Source organism: Microcaecilia unicolor, chromosome 14 (genome assembly GCF_901765095.1).
Source record: "Microcaecilia unicolor chromosome 14, aMicUni1.1, whole genome shotgun sequence".
NCBI classification, from domain to species: domain Eukaryota; kingdom Metazoa; phylum Chordata; class Amphibia; order Gymnophiona; family Siphonopidae; genus Microcaecilia; species Microcaecilia unicolor.
In genome coordinates this window covers 19,402,881-19,420,136 of record NC_044044.1, presented here as the reverse complement: position 1 = coordinate 19,420,136, position 17,256 = coordinate 19,402,881, and the positions used below count along the sequence as shown (strand labels likewise).

The following is a 17,256-nucleotide window of genomic DNA, read 5'->3' as shown; positions in this document are numbered from 1 at the left end:
CCGTTAAGGAAGCTCTGGGGCATAGGATGAAGGTGAAAGGGGACAGACTTAGGAATAACCTAAAAAAATACTCCTTCACGGAAAGGGTGGGGACCTCCAGGTTGGTGTGGTGGAGACAAAGTATCTGAATTCAAGGAAGCTTGGGATAAGTATATAGGATCTGTAAGGGAAATAGATGGTATGGATGGGCAGCCTGAATAGGACATATGGTCTTTATCCGACATCATTTTCTATGTTATATTTCTATGTATTCTCATTACTCCCTGGGCCTTTCACACACATACTATCTTCACTCAAGTCTCTTCCCCCCCCCCCCCCCCCAATCTTTACACAGACTCCTGGCTCCCTTGCATCTATCTCTCTGTCCCCCCCCCCCCCCCCCACCCTTTACACACTTTCCTGGCTCCTGTGTCTCCCTCTCTCTCACACACACACAATCTCCCTTTGCTTCTCTCCCCTGTCTCTCTTTCTTACAGGCACTTCCCTCTGGCTGCAGCTCTGGCCCTGTCTGTTGAATATTTAATGGCTGCATGATAGCAAAATCCAGCCCCTGCATTAGAGAATCCCAAGGGTAATGGGGGGGGGGGGAGAGGCAGGAAACTGATTCAAGACTCCCCCAGCCTCCAACTCACAAACAGCCATCCTCTCCTTCCTGCCTGTCTATCTCTCATCATGCTGTACTCCCTGGGCGCACTTTTTGGAAATGATACGCAGAGGTTTGTACAAACCCTCCACGATCCTTATCCTCCTTATATCAACTTCTCTTTCTCCTGTCTTTCACAGACCGGGTCACAGGCTCAGAGCCTGTGAAAGAGTCAGCGATTAAGAGCAGATAAAAATAAAGCTGAACATCAAAATGCGGACAGCTACGCTCAGCTGAAAATGTGTCTAAATTTAGGGCTGCTACTCGTTTGTCCAGACAGAAAGGCAGAAAATCGTATTTTGCTAAAGGAACCCGTGTAGAGAGGGGGGGAAAAAACCCCCTTTGACATCAATACCAACAGAGACCAAGAAAACCTAATAGAAAGATAAGAAATTTTCCAAACACTATCGCGCACCAGCGATCTCTGGGGTGTCAATTCTTTGTAAATCTAGGGGGGGTGATGCTGAAAAGGGTAGAACCGGGCAGGAGAGGCTCCTGCCCAGTTAAACCCCACTGAGATGGTCGGCTGCTGATATTCAGTAATACTTAATTGGGTCACCGCTAACCGGCCGTTCCCTAACTGGCTAGGTTAGGGGTGGAGTTAGTGGCGCTATTCATTCCGCTAACCGGCTAAGGAAGCACGTAACATAGTAGATGACGGCAGAAAAAGACCTGCACAGTCCATCCAGTCTGCCCAACAAGATAAACTCATATGTGCTACTTTTTGTGTATACCTGACCATGATTTGTATCTGCCATTTTCAGGGCACAGACCATAGAAGTCTTGCCCAGCACTAGCCCCCCTCCCAATCACCAGCCCCGCCCCTCCCACCGGCTCTGCCCCCAATATCGGCTAAGCTTCAACGTTAGGCTAGGCTTTTTTTCTGTCCTAATTTTATGCACCGTGTTAATCGGGCACCAGTCTGAGTATCAGCCGGTGCCTGGTTACCTTCCGGATCAGTGCTCATACCTGGATATTCAATGCTGCAAACTGCACATTCCCCCTCCCCCCCCTGAATATCTGGCACTAGTTCACGGCTGGGAGTGGCTTACAAGCTGCAAGCTGAACGTTAACCCCAGGTGGTTATTTTCCAGTTAATTAGGGGTTCTTTGAGAGTATTAAAAAAATCCCTCCTCCACCCCATATCTAACTGTAGTGGTGTAGAATGAGTAGAAGTGAATCGGTTTTTTTACTCTTTCAAAAAGTACAAAGACTTGGGGACATTCAATGAAATTACATGGAAATACTTTTAAAACGAAAAGGAGGAAATATTTTTTCACTCAACGAATAGTCAAGCTCTGGAACCACAGGACGTGGTAATAGGAGTCAGCATTTCTGAGTTTAAAAAAAGGTTTGGACAAGTTCCTGGAGGAAAAGTCCATAACCTGCTACTGAGACAGATATGGGGAAGCCACTACTTACATAGTAACATAGTAGATGACGGCAGAAAAAGACCTGCACGGTCCATTCAGTCTGCCCAACAAGATAAACTCATATGTACTACTTTTTGTGTATACCTACCTTGATTAGTACCTGGCCTTTCAGGGCACAGACCGTATAAGTCTGCCCAACACTATCCCCGCCTCCCAACCACCAGCCCCGCCTCCCACCACCGGTTCTGGCACAGACCGTATAAGTCTGCCCAACACTATCCCCGCCTCCCAACCACCAGTCCCGCCTCCCACCACCGGTTCTGGCACAGACCGTATAAGTCTGCCCAGCACTATCCCCCGCCTCCCACCACCGGCTCTGGCACCCAATCTCGGCTAAGCTCCTTAGGATCCATTCCTTCTTAACAGGATTCCTTTATGTTTATCCCCCGCATGTTTGAATTCCGTTACCGTTTTCATTTCCACCACCTCCCGCGGGAGGGCATTCCAAGCATCCACTACTTTTTGGGATTCCGGAATTTTGTTACTCTTTGGGGTTCCGGAATCTTGGTACTCTTTGGAGTACTGGAATGTTGCTACTATTTGGTTTTCTGCCAGGTACTTGTGACCTGGATTGGCCACTGGTCTGACCCAGTATGGCTATTCTTATGTACTTACGCAGGCAACTTTTCAAAGAGCGTCATGCTTGTTTTGTGTGGAGGTAGATAATATGAGACTACTGGATTGGGGGTGGGGGTGGATCATGGGAGACTACTGGGTGGGACATGACGTTGGGGGACCATGAGAGACTACCATGTGGGATGTGTAGGGTGGGGGAGGGGTCACAAGAGAGATGGAGGGAGAGATCAAAGGTGGAGGGGGGGTCATGAGAGCAATGGTGGGAGAGATCATGAGTTGAAAAGAGACCCTGGGACCAAAGTGAATGTGAAAAATAAAATGCTCAGAAAACATTTTTTTACTCTGAATTTATTGATATATTTCAGTATTGCTGTGCATGCAGGGTCTGACGCGAGGCTTTCATTTTTTTTATTTCTTTTTCGTATATCTATAGCGCTCTTGCTGCCTTGTTTTATATCTGTTGGGGGTCTGGGGATAAATGGGGCATGACAGGAGTAACATGTAGGTATTACTTATCAATAAATGTAGCCAGCAGCCCCTTCCTATGCCACATTTATCCCTCAAATTCCCTCTGCCCTTTCTATGAGACTAAAAGCCAATCAGTGAGGTTTTTTTTTTTATCTTGCTCATTGCGGTGGCAAATTTCACTTTTTGGGATACTTGGTGCATCTTGTGGAGGAGTGGCCAAGTGGCCCTGGACTGCGGTGGCACTATGTCTCCATAATGTGGGTTTAACTGGGTGTGGATGTGTAAAGGAACTTTCTCTTGCGCACACCTTTTTCCTCCAGTAATACAGGGCACAATTACATAAGTGTTGCCATACTAATAAATAAATTCTGGGACAGATCAAAGGTCCATCAAGCCCAGCATCCTGTTTCCAACAGTGGCAAACCCAGGCCACAAGTACCTGGCGAGATCCCAGAATGGTAAAACACTTTTACCACATTCTCTGGCAATGAATTTGAGTTTAATTGCACGTTGAGTGAAGACATATTTTCTCCAATTTGATTTAAACGTACTACTCAGTAGCTTCATTGCGTGCCCCATTGTCCATGTACTTGTGGAAAGAGTAAAAAAGAGATTCACGTCTACCTGTTCCACTCCACTGAGTATTTTATAGACCGCTATCCTATCTCCCCTCAGCCATCTCTTCTCCAAGCTGAGGAGCCCTAGCCGCTTTAGCCTTTCCTCACAGGGAAGGCATCCCCATCCAGGTTATCATTTTCATTGCTCTCATCTTTACCTTTTCTAATTTCGCTATACCTTTTTTGAGATGCATCAGAAATGCACACAATATCTGAAGCCCAGTCACACCATGGACTGATACAAAGGCATTATAATATTCTGTTATATTCTCAATTATTTTCCTCATAATTCCCTAGCATGCTGTTTGCTGGCATCTCACACTCACATTGAGTCTCAAGCTGTCTGTCTTGGGAACTGGGTGCAGAGATCAGGTTTCTGAAAAGTGCAGGTTCCAGCATACAAGGGGGTGGGGGGGGGGGGGGGCCATGGTTGAGCACACACAGACAGCAGGATGATCAGTTCTGCAGACACATGGCACGGAGAGAGTGAGAGCAGTTAAGAGGGCTAATGCTGCTGCGGATTCTGCTGAAAGACTTGGGTGAAACAGGACCTGTAAAAGCCACCAGCTTCTCTCTAAGCCTTAACGCCTCTTTGCTGGCAGATGCAGAGTTCTCCGAGTTCCTTACAGTTGATGTCCTCCCAAATCCCTATGGGCTTCCATCTGCCCCCTTGCCACAACAGTCAAGGAAGGCAGGAGCCCCAGCGCCTAAAAGGAAGGAGTTTGGGGGGGGGGGGGGGGGGGAGGGGGAGCAGGTGGTGCCATTCACAACAAAATGATGCAACTTCATGCAAGAGTTGAGGAAAGCAAATCTTCATAGCAGGGGCAACACACTGCCGTCCCAAACTCATCCCCTAAACCTAACCATTGCTCCAGTCAGAAAACTACAGTGAGGCATAACATCAGGACAGGAGGGGATGGGCGAGAGGAAGGGCAGAGAGATCCTCTGGCCCCATCTGCCCATCATGAAATAACGTTCAAACATTTAAGCTCTGCTGGTCAGGGCTGCCTAGAGGGGGCGAAAGGGGGGCAAAGTTCCCCAGACCAGGGCCTCCAGGGGGGCCCAGCGTCGGGGAATCTTTCTCTTCTGCTCATGACAGGACCCGGGTGATCGCGTCCCGACAGGAGGAGAGAAAAAAACTCCAGCTCCGGGGCCCCCCCCCTGGAGGTTGGGTAGGACCCGGAACAGCAGACAATGCAGGTGTTCCTCCAGCGCTGATCTTCACGCTGCCCACTGCTTGTCAATGCCAAGCGGCTGCTTTTCCTCCGAGCGCATGCTCGGTTTTGAAACCAAGCATGCGCCGAGAGAAAAAGCAGCCGCAGGGGCAGGCTGGAGAAACACATCTTTTGCTGGCAGGGCCTCGACGCCAGCCAAGGTAATTACAGTTGCGGCAGTGGTGACGATCGTGGTGGGGGGCCGCAGCGGCGACGATCGTGGTGGGGTGGGGGACGTAGCCCTGCCCCGGGCCTGGCTCAGTCTCTCGGTGGCCCTGCTGCTGGTCTCAAACTGACCATCAGCTCTTGGGAGCAGGGACAGTAGCAGGAGGTCCAGGAAGAGAATTGCCATCACAGCAGAGGTGATGCCACATGTGCAGGGATGAATCAGCTGCTTGACAAGCAGAACATGCTACTAACAGGTCTATCCACAGCACGGAGGAGGCAGAAAGCTGGACTCTCACAAATCGCCGCATCTCATGCTGCCTGGTTTGAGACCTCAGTGGAGCGAGGGACAAATCGTGCCGCTATGATGCTGCTGTGGCTCCAGAACAGGGGGCGGGGTTTATGTTTTCCCGACATTCCTTTGGTTTAATTTATGGTATATCCTATTCCTCATCAAGAACTGTCCAGCCCTGAGACTGAAGACATAAATAAAAAGCAGATGGAAGAAGAACCCAGAGAAAGCTCAGGAGCAGCAGGTGGAGAGAGAGGCCTGGAGGGAGGGGGTTAAAGAAGAAAGAGGACTGGGGGGGAGCAAAAGAGGACCTGGGGGAGGGACTAGGGGAGAAAGAAGACCAGGAGGAGGGGCTGTGCGAAAAAGAGAACCAGGGGAAGAGACTAAAGAGGTTAAGGATCCGTAGGTGAAGTAGGTTAAGGAATCATGGATGGAGAAAGGAGAGAAGGAAGGATGACAGACGTAGTTAAGGGACAGAGAGTCAAGACCTTAAGAATGAGAGGAGAACAGGAGGGTGAAAAGCTTAAGGCAATGAGATTTATTGATGGGCTTCATGGGCTGCAAACAGGTTAGATTTTCAGGATGTCCCCTAATGAATATGCATGAAGCAGATTTGCCTACATACCATTAGAGAATGACACGGACAAAGTTTGTCCCCGTCCCATCCCCGTGGGTTCTGTCTCCGTCCTCACAGGTTTTGCCTCCATTCTCGTCCCGTCCCCATGGGCCCTGTCTCTATCCCCGCCCCGTAGGTTCTGTCCTCATCTGCAGAAGCCTCAAACACTTATGATTTTATATTTAAACCTTTTTATTAAAGTATAAAAAGGAATATGCTGTGCAACCGTTTATAAATCACAAATCGAAAACAACAATAAAAACATAAAACATAAACAGTCCAGTTCATTAACAGGCTTCAAAGTAGAAAATGACACAGAGACAAAGTTTGTCCCCATCCTCACAGGGCTCTGTTCCCATCCCCGCCCCATCCCCGTGGGGTCTGTCTCTGCCCCCTCCCTGCGTTATTCTCTACATACCATCTCCAATGTATCAATCTATACCATGAATATTTATTAAAGATAGCCTGGAAACCCAAACTTTTGTAGTCCCCAAGGACTTCGGAAATTAAGGACAGAGAGGTGGAAGGAGACAGGAGGCAGCTCAGGTACCGGAGGAGGAGGAGGAGGGGGGGGGGGGAGAGAGAGAGAGAGAGAGATGCTCCCCCACACTGAGTCACCAGCAGACGGAGGGGGGGAGATTAGAAATGAGACACAGGTACTCAGCTCAAGGTCACATACAGGTAATCAATCTCAGAAACGTTGAGGGGGGTCAGGAGAGGACGGTTGAGTTTTTCCTATGGTTAACCCCCCTCCCAGCCTGTGAAAAGCTGTACCTGTGGTTACTTTGCAGCAGCTGTCACAAGCTGCCCTGACAAATGAGCTCTTCCCCTTCTCCAACACCAGACACCAGATGGCATCCTGCCCAGCCTTCACCCAGGAGCAGAACAGGTGGGCCCAAGGTGAATCAGAATAGAACAGAGGGAGGCAGCCCTCCTCTCCTTAGAAGGTCTGTGACAGATGGGCACAGGCAGGGTTAGTCTGTCTCTCTCTCTCAAGAGTCATCGGGAGAGCTTCAATGAAAACATGTAGTACCCAGCTCTCACATCCTGGAGCCCCACTATTACTCTCTGCTGGGATGTCAGCTCTTAGGGTCAGGGTCACTGTGGTACATGAATCACAGTGAACAGCACTGTCAAGCTGCCATAATCAACAATACATCAAGATTTAATAAAGTCAGAGATTTAAAGGAGCACTAAACCTCTTATCTCCATTTCTAGACCTTCCAGCTGCTGTTTACCTAAACTGTAAGCTCTCTGAGCAGGGACTGTCTCTCTATGTCAATTGTGCAGCACTGCGTGCGTCTGGTAGCGCTATATAAATGCTAATAGTAGTAGTAGTGGTCCTTTTCCAAGGTCAGAAGAGAGTGTCCCGAAAATCCTCCCTGCAATGTACAATCTGCCGGGGTAACGAACCGCACAAATTATTAATGCAGTGGAAGAGCTGCGGTAGGGAACAGGATTTCCAGCTCACCCTGGACCTGGATTTGCCACACTCTTAAGTGAAATGTCCTTTTTTTTCTGGATGAAACAAGTCATTTCCCTGCATGCTGGGGAAAATCAGGATTGTCAGGGTTGATCAGGAGCAATGTTTCACAACTCAGTCCTCAGGACACACCCAGCCAGGTTTTCAGGATATCCACAATGAATATGCATAAGAGATAATTACCATGTAGTGAAGGCAATGCATGCACATTTCTCTCATGCATATTCACTGTGGATATCCTGAAAACCTAACTGACTGGGTATGCCCTAAGGCCTGGGCTGAGAACGCCTGATCCGCCAAGTAACCCCTTTCTAAGAGGGAGCCTTTATGATCAGTCCTGGTTTTAAACATATCCCGAAGCAGTATGGGATTTGTAGTCCCTGATTCTACTCAGTGAAATCAGTGATGCAGGTTCCATAATGCATCAGGATGAGGCTGGCAGAAATCCAGTACTGGCCTTAAATTTCCCTCTTGGAACTGGATACTTTGGCAGCTCTGGAAATGACATCCCTAAGGGGGGGACCCCACTGTAATCAGTCCTTGACAGGGGCAAGTATGGTCCTGACAAAAAGCTGGCATATGACACAATCCTTGCTTCACTTCAGTTTGAATTTAAAGCGTAGCATATCCTGGGCTCCTGCATCAGCCATATGGAAACTGTTTTCCTGAATCTTCACCATGGAAATCCTACTAGCAAGACAATCCCTAAAGGGCCGGGACTGCCACCCTATCTTTAAAGGAATGAGTGAAAGCAAAAGTCACTCTTGAATAAATGTATTCTCAGCTGACAAAACTGCCCCTCACCCAGGTCACTAAAAATGCTGATCCAGTACTGGTTTAATCCCACTGCACACAAGTTGATGAAGTTCTGCATTCTGTAAACTGGCAAGCGGAAACTACAAGGCTGGACTGACCTCAGAGCCCTGATAGCTACTAACTGCACTGTGTCACTAGCAGGGCTGTGGAGCTGCAGAGCAAAAAGCACAGAAGGTCCCTCACAGGAACCTTCCCAGTTCACAGCAGCCACATGCCAACAGGAAACCAGAGAATAAACTGAGCGCATGTGCAACGAACAAGGGACTCTATGATCTGTGGAGCAAGCTGCCCACCTAGTGTACAAAAGAGGTATTACACTAGAAACTAACATGTCCAGTTACTACAAATGGTATGGGGGTAAGGGGATTTGATTTACCGCCTTTCTGTGGTATAATCAATAGAAATAAAACAAAATAAAACATGCAAAATAAAATAAAATGATACCTTTTGTATTGGACATAATTTAATACATTTGTAGTATAATCAAAAGAGGTTTACAATTATTATATGTAAGTCATTTCTCTGTTCCTAGTGGGCTCACTAAGTATTGTACCTGGGACAATGAAGGGTTAAATGACTTGTCCAGAGTCACAAGGAGCTGCAGTGGGAATTGAACCCAGTTCCCCAGGGTTCTCAGTCTATTGCATTAAACCACTCACTCCCAAGCTTATTCTACACATGAACAGTGCAATCAGGAACAGCTGCTGGGTATCAACGATGCAAGCGCCCGCCTCACCAATACGGCTACACCACAAGACTGGTCCAGCACCGGTGGCACCCGTACAAACCCTCCCCCTCCCCACATCTCAGGTCTAGTACAGCAGAAGCAGCACTGCATTTTGCCATGCACAAACACACACTGACCCACCACAGAACCAGTACTCGAAGCAGCAGCCACGCAAACTCCCTCCCCCTCCCTGAGTAACCCACAAAAGCTCAGTACAGAACAAGCAGCAGCAGTGCAAACTGCTGACAACCACAGTGACGTACCAACAGGAGCGATATCGCATGGCAGCTGCAAATGCAAATATGATCATAATTTTTTTTTTTTTTTTAACAGTTATCACCCTGTGAAATTCACTCGAGAATCCTGGTCATTCTCCTTCCCCTACTAATCGACCCCTCGGCAGCTCCAGCACTCATCTCTCCCTCCCACTATCAGTTCTGAAAGAACAGCCCTGTGGACCCTCCCGACACTTAAGATTTCCTTCTCTCCAGTTTGTTCAGTGGATCTCTCCTCTTCCCGTGGTCTCAAAGTGCTGAGCTCCTGATTGACCCCCCCCCCCCTCAAAGTTTGTTCTGACTTCTCAAAAAAAGGATCCCCTAGATTTTGACATCTACCTTTGCTGTTTAGCAGTGTAATTTAAGCAAATTTGGGTGATCAATGTCAAGCCACACTTTACAGTGCAAAAGGGTTTACTGCAGAATTTCCACCGAAGAACTGAACATTGGCCCCTGGATTCTAAATAAGCTGACAGATCTGCATGCCCAAATATGTGCCCAAGCCCAAGATGGCGCCCACAAATTAATTAACAAGCCCCTTAAGCATCAATAATTGAGCGCTAACATCCAACTACTGAAGTTGACTGGCACTCCTTAAAATCTGAATGCGCATCTGGATGTGCGCTATTCTATAAGGAAGGGCGCCCAACTCTACTAGCGCATAACTCAAAAGGGGGAATGTCAGGGGCGTTCCAAAAAGTCACGCATGTAGTTAAAGAATAAAGCGTCAGTGTGCCAGCATTCACAGCAGGTTTCATCAGGTGTAAGTCTAGTGCCTAAAGTTTGATGTGAGAACTGGCGCTATGAGCTATTCTAAAAAGGGCGGGAACGCCAATCACACTTAGCGTCCGTGCTGAATTTTGAGTGCCATTTCCAGAATTCCCCCCTGAGGGACTTAAGCTTCTGAAAAAGAATGATGAAAGTGGTACAACGGATCAGAGGGTAGTGACTGGAACTTTATCAGACCAATGATCCATCCAGCCCTGTGTCCTGCTTCCCACAGTGGTCAATCCAGGTCACAAGTACCTGGCAGGATCTCAAGAGTAGCAAGATTCCAGAACCTCAAACAGGAACAAGATTCCATAATAATAGCAAGATTCCATGCAGAATGTCAAACAGCAGCAACATTCTGGAACCCCAGAGTAGCGACATTCCAGAACCCCAAAGAGGAGTGACATTCCATGTTACCAATCCCAAAACAGCAGCAACATTCTGGAACCCCAAAGAGTAGTGACATTCCATGTTACCAATCCCAGGGTAAACAGTGGTTTTCCCACGTCTATCTCAATAGCAGACTATGGACTTTTCCTCCAGGAACTTGTCCAAACCTTACCACATCCTCCGGCAAAGAGTTCTAGAGTTTAACTGATTGTTGAGTGAAAACAAAAATATTTCCTTCTATTTGTTTTGAAAGTGTTTCCATGTAACTTCACTGACTGTCCCCTAGTCTTTGTACTTCAGTTTTACACGTTCTACACCACTCAGGATTTTGTAGACCTCAGTCGTATCTCCCCTCAGCCATCTCTTTTCCAGGCTCTCTTTAACCTTCCTTCATAACCTTTATCTACACTACAATAAGATATCTTTGTGCTTGTTCAACATTTCAAACCAATTCTGTGACTGAAATGAACCCTTATCATTTAATTTGCAGGAGTAGATCCATGATTGTTACTAATCGAAAAAGGTCACATAAGGTTTTGCTAAATCTACACTGGAAAACTTACGCTTTGTTCCAATTTTTTGATCCTGTATTTTCCAAGGGATGTGACAGCAGCACGTGGTAACGTGAATTGTTACTGAATACATTTCTGTACGTTTACTGAAAACTTGACTTTAATATGGGCAGAGTAACTCATGTTAAGAGATAACACAGGCAAGTTCCTTTTTTTCCAATTGGTGTGTGTGTGTGTATTTAAAATAGACAAAGGAATGCGGTAATAGCAGATTAGTTCAAATGGGATAAGATTAGACTATAGGCATGGGAGAGGGGGTGGGCAAAAAGTATAAAACAAACTCTTTGATGACTGAGTTGGAAGTTGTATGGTTGTAAACATGTTATGAGGTTTAAGGGTTATATTTGGAATCTTGTGGTTATGTCTTATATGCAGAATCAGCAATAAAAAATTATTAAACATAAAATAGCCAAAGATGGAAAGGGCGGTGGATATACGAAACAGCCTGACAGGGGAGACCGGAAAGAATTTTGAGAAGCCTGGGACAGGACCAGAGGATCTCTAAGTGCAAAGGAGATGGGGAGAAATGGGGTCTGTGATACTGAAACAGGACATTAATGTGTAGAGACCAGAGGGAACTTACACTCATCATATCTGACTATATTCTAGATTCCTATGTAATCATTAAACACAGCCCAGGCACAGAGCAAGCGCAGCAGAGGCAGAAACAAAGCAAGCTTCCCTCACACACACAGCAAACACAACACAGGTCACATCACACTCACAACGAGTACGGAGTGGGAAAAAGTGCGGGGTACTAAAAAAAAAACAAAATACTAAGGGTGTGCTGTGGACAAATGTTTGTTTTCAGTTTTGTTGTTCCTTAATTTACTCTTAGAGAACTGAAGAAAAACACATCCCTAACAGGTACAGCACAGGCAGCCGCAGGGCAAGCTTCCCTCACACACGCTGCCTCAGTGCTTGAACTCATGTTTGGGGCATGTCTCTCTCTGTACAGTGCAGGAGGGAAAGCAGCCACATCAGTGTCCCCCCTCTCCCCCCACTTTTCTACCTCAGGCAGGCCAGAAGAGAGAAAGGGTCAGGGGGATGCTAGCAGGGGAGAAAGAGGGCTGCTGTGCTAGAAACTGTAACTAGGGTGAGAATAAGGAAAACTGTAACTTCCAGTGCCGATGTGAGGGGGGGTTCATTTTTCAAACAAAAAGTCGGCCTTGTCAATACTGACTGAGTTCAGCAGAACAGCAATAATGCAAGCTTAATACACCAGCACACACACCCTTCCCCAGCGAAGAACAGGGGTAGCACAGTCACCAGCAGAACAGGTCAGGGGCTGCTTTTCTGGCCCCCTTCCCTTTTGGAGTCACACTATTACTTGCTGCTGGGATTTCACCTTAAATACTAGCAAACTGACTTAAAGTCAAACCCACCCCCTTCCCACAACAAAGTAGTGGGGACCGTCACTCTTTTTGCCCAACCTTTACAAAAGGCCTGTCCCAACAAACAGGCACTCTGTCCCACCACAGAACAGTTAACAGCACAGGCAGCAGCAGCACAAGGTTCACACACACAAGACACTGTTCTACAACAAAACGAAGCAGCAGCGCAAGTGTCACCCACAAGACGCTACTCCACCACAGATCACAGGCAGCAGCAGTGCAAGCACCATGCACAAAACACTGCCCCACCTCAGAACACAGGCAGGAATAGAAGCACAAGCATCAAACACAAAACACAGGTAATGGTGGCAGCACCACATACACGACACAGGCAGGAATAAAAACGCAAGCTTCACACACAAAACACTGCCCCACCTCAGAACACAGGCAGCAGCAGCATGAAGTTCTTTCACACACTAGTTTGGGTTAGTGCTTCAGAATCCTGACGCACCGCTGCCCCCCCCCCCCCCAGTCTCCCATTAAAAGGAATCTCAACAACAAGCCTTTGCCAATCTTGAAAGCAGCGAGTGGTCAGGTGGGCAGGCAGTGCCGTTCTCATCAGCACTCAAGGCACACAGCTAACTGGGAATATTGAAGATTCCTGGTATATCCCCATCCCAACCCCAAGCTGCCACAAGAGGGGTAACCAGCACACATGGTGGTCTCATCACTTCCCTTTATGCAGCGGGGGTTCTTAAAGAGAAATGGACTCTGATGTCATCAGAAGGTGACACTTCTTCCTGGAAGGGTGAGGGGAAATACCACCTGCCATATTCCAAGTTTGCAATCCAATCTTTTATCAACGGTTCATGGACTAGGGCTAGGGGAATTCCTAGAGGTGAGCAGAAGAATGCAGATGTGACCGCACTTTACCCAAATACTCATTCCTAGCTCTGTCACCGATTCTTTGCCTGACCTCGAATGAGTCACTCTCTCATCAGGCCTCGGTTTAATCCCCAGCTCTGTCACTAGCTCGGTGTGTGACCTTGGGCAAAGCCTGCTTCGAATGACATCGTCATCTCTCTCATTTGGAAGCCACGCACTTTGGGTTATGAGGAAGCAGCTCGCATGGCCTGCAGCCCAGAGGCTGTCATCTTCTAAAGGGGACACCTCTGGATGGTCTCAGTGAAGGGCACCAGCATGATCAGGCCTAACTCACAAATCTCGTCCTCGCATCCCTCTGCTGAATCCAGGGAGCATTTTAAGTCTCTGGCTTCTATTTACGCCTGGGAGAAGACAACGGTCCTTCAGATGGGGGAAGTTTCATGTGACCCAGTAGTACCCAAAACCTCAAGCACCAACAGGACTCTAAAAGCATGTTACAAAAGATGGAGTTTTGAACTGCTGGCCCATGGCCGGGGACCCACATCAAATTGAGATCCTGTTCCCTGCTCTAGAGCAGTCTCTAGCGGCTGGGTCTTCATTCAATAGCCAGCTTGCAGGATATCCCTACTGAATATGCATCCCAACCTCCTAATAACAGCTCAATGATTTATTCATCAATTTGCAAAAATCTACTTAACAAATTTATTCTTAATTATGCAATACAGTTCACAAAGCAAATCCAAATTTCCATGCATCCAAACACTCATTCATTCATTTAATAGTGTATAACAGGATAGAGCTTGTCACTCTATGATTAAGGGTTAAAAGTACTGAATATGCATGAGCGATTTGCATACCTACTACCTCCATCGCATGCAAATCTCTGTCATGCATATTTGTGACCATCTCTGCGAAAAGGTTACTGAAGTCTCCAGAAACAACAACAAAAATTGGTTTTAATGAATTCTGTAAGAGCAAACAATCTGTAATAAAACCCCCTCCATTTATGTGAAAAAGTAAAAAAAAAAGTTACAGAAGTTCAAACGTGGAACTTTTGCAGACTATTTATGGAGCCATGACATGAAAAACTGGGCCATTCTGAACATTTTGGATAGGTTAGTCAACTTTTTCCCAGAGATGGTCACATTTAGCAGGATACCCTGAAAACCAGACTGACAGTGACTATCTCTGCTAGAAACAGCCACCTCTGAAACACAGGCTCCAGCTGCTTCAGAGAACGGGGAGCGAGACTTCATTCATTACAACTGGGAAAACCATGCCTTCGCCAAGTGTCCAAGCGGACCAGAAAGGGTCAGTGGCAGAGCCAGGCTGTGAAACTCGCATCCCTGGTGTCCTGACGCAGCCTCCCAAAATGAAACCAAAAGAATCAAAAAAACTTTTCAATATAGTTCTCACATCACAATGAGATGTTTTTACTATTTACGTTGCAACCCTGCAGGCCAGGAATCCTCTACAGCAGCATTCAAGACAATGTCCTTCTATGGAGTACCCACCAGGGTTGTGTGACCCCCAGTTTGGGGACTTCAGCTCTACAGACAAAAGTGACACAAATTTCTACAGCTTTCCTTGGAAGTATCCCCAGAACTTGGAGAAAGCGCCCCAGGGCTGTGAACGCGAATCTCAGCTCTGGCACCTCTCCCTGCCAGCAGCAGAAAGAACCAGCAGCAAGGTCCTCTGAACCCCAGCACCACAGGGCTGGAGAAAAGCCTCCTCTGAAGTCCCCAAAACTTCAAAAGTACTCCAACTAGCCTCTTCCCTCCACTAAGTAGCAAATATTATCCTTCTGCTCCTCTCCTGCCCTCACCCCCCCCCCCCCCAACATCCTGCAGCACAAAACACACCCATTGCCCCTACCCAATCCCTTCAATTCTAAAACCTACCTTCCTCCCTCTAGTGACAAGCAGTGTCACAACTACTAACACCTAAAGCCCTTTCCTGCAAAGTGGGTGGGTGGGGGGTTGCTCCTACATCTTTTCACTTGACATTCACTCACATCTCAGATTTCTTGTTTCTTTTTAAAATCTACTGTTTTACTGCAATAATCTGACTCTGTACATCCATCTCCCCCTGGCCTCAGGTGTGACTCAGGTGGGCAGGTCTTGGCTCTGGCCACCGTCCGGCCCATCTCTTCCCCTGATGCACAGAGAGAGAACTTTTCTCTCGATTTCAAACCCTCCTCTTCCTGGACTTAAAAGAACACAACCCCCCCTCCCTCCCTCCCTCCCTTTTTTTCCTCACTGCAAAACCCGTCACATGTATTTAGAGCAGTGCCCTGACCATTTTTACATTACAAAATTGCGCCACAGCTTGTGGAACGGAAGGGCCCTGGGTTCCTGCTCCCATGTGCTGCTGTTTTTAAAGGAAGCGCAGCAACCACTTGGAACCTCATATACCAGGGTGCTGAAACGGTAGGGGTGGGGGGTCCTACAAAGTGCAAACCTTCACAACATCCCCCATTTCGGACTTTATTTTCTTAGAAGTATAGTATTTTGGTTGCTACTGGAGCCCAATCAGGTTCGACAGAGAAAAACAAAAACAACAAACTTGCAGAGAGTGAAAGAAGAATGCAAATTCCGAAAATTATTTTAATGCAATGTCAGAGGCCTCTCCCCTACCCCAGAAAAATAAATGAACGGGGGGTGGGGGAGGGTCCTTACTAGCTATTGCACCTAATTAATCTCTATCCAGGGCTCCTAGCGTGGGTTTCTTGTTTTGCATCTGATCTGTTTCAAAATTTATCACACCCCCTCAACATTCCTCAACGTTACCCCTTATGTGCAGCCCATCGCCCCCTCCCTTCAGGACCCCAAAGAGGATACAGCCAGCAAGAAACTCAACTGCAGATGCAAAGCAGCCTTGCAATAAATGCAACCCCCCTCCTCACCTGTCCCTTCCCCCTTCCCTTCAATAACTTATGACATTATTCACTATTTTGGCTGCAAGGGGGGGAGGGAATCTCCTGTCTTACCTCATCCTGGAGGTGTCTCATCCAGCGTGGGAGGGGGGGTGCCATGACTCCCCCTCCGTTTCCTCTTGCTTCCTGCACCTGGAAGGTGGTGTCCTTTTGCAGATGAGCAATAAATAAAAGCGAAATTTCCTGGCCATCGTCAGCTCTCTCCATCCCTGCATACGGTACCCCAAGTGCCTAGCCCACCCCCACTCGGTGCAGGGGAAAGCACCCCATCTGGGGCTGAGGCGGAGGTGCTGCTGGGACGCTCTGGCTCTCTCTCCTTTTCAAACTGCGCAGTTTGATTTTCCATCACAAACACACTCCTCTCTCCCTCCTTCCCCCGCCTCCTCCTCGGTCCTTACCCTCCTCCTGACAGCTCCAGCGAGCCAGGCTTCGGTTCAATAACAGCCCCTCCCCTCCCGAGGCAGGCACACCCCCTGCCACCACACTACACACCGCCCCCCCCCCCCTTGCACTAACTGCACGCTCTTTCTGCAGGCGCGCACATGCACGCCCAGCACTAGCAGGCTCCCTCCTCACACGCTACACACCAGGAAACTAAAAGCCCCTCCTCTCCTGCTACAGACACACCCCCTGCATGCACACTGAACACCGGTATACAAACAGCCCCCCCCCCACACACACAATACTCACATTCATTGCACACACACACTCACTCAGAACTGCCTGCTGCAGCCACATCCTCCTATACACATGCACACAGATGAACAAACTCTCCCCCCCCCCTAGCAAGCACACTCACTACACACATACACTATATATATATATAAATGCACTCTCCTGGTTAAGGCGTACTCTCCTGTGCGCTCACGCGCACACACACATGCAACACATATATACTGTATACATACATCAGGAGCATTCCCCTGCTTGCATACGTGTGCGCACACTTAGGGACGTAGCCAGACCTCACGGTGGGAGGGGGCCCGAGCCCAAGGTTGGGGGCACATTTTGAGTGCTGCCTCGCCTCCCCTCCTTGCCGCTTCC

At 47.9% G+C, this 17,256-nt stretch overlaps 1 protein-coding gene across 7 annotated transcripts in view; it reads right to left on the bottom strand.

Annotated features, from left to right (window-relative positions):
* KDM6B (lysine demethylase 6B) overlaps positions 1-16,529 on the bottom strand; it is a 151,592-nt gene extending 135,063 nt beyond the window's left edge. For all 7 annotated transcript variants that reach the window (XM_030188427.1, XM_030188430.1, XM_030188426.1 and 4 more), the window contains exon 1: positions 16,267-16,529. The gene's annotated coding sequence lies outside the window, so the exon portion shown is untranslated. The remainder of the gene's footprint in view (positions 1-16,266) is intronic.
* Between the last annotated feature and the right edge of the window lie 727 nt (positions 16,530-17,256).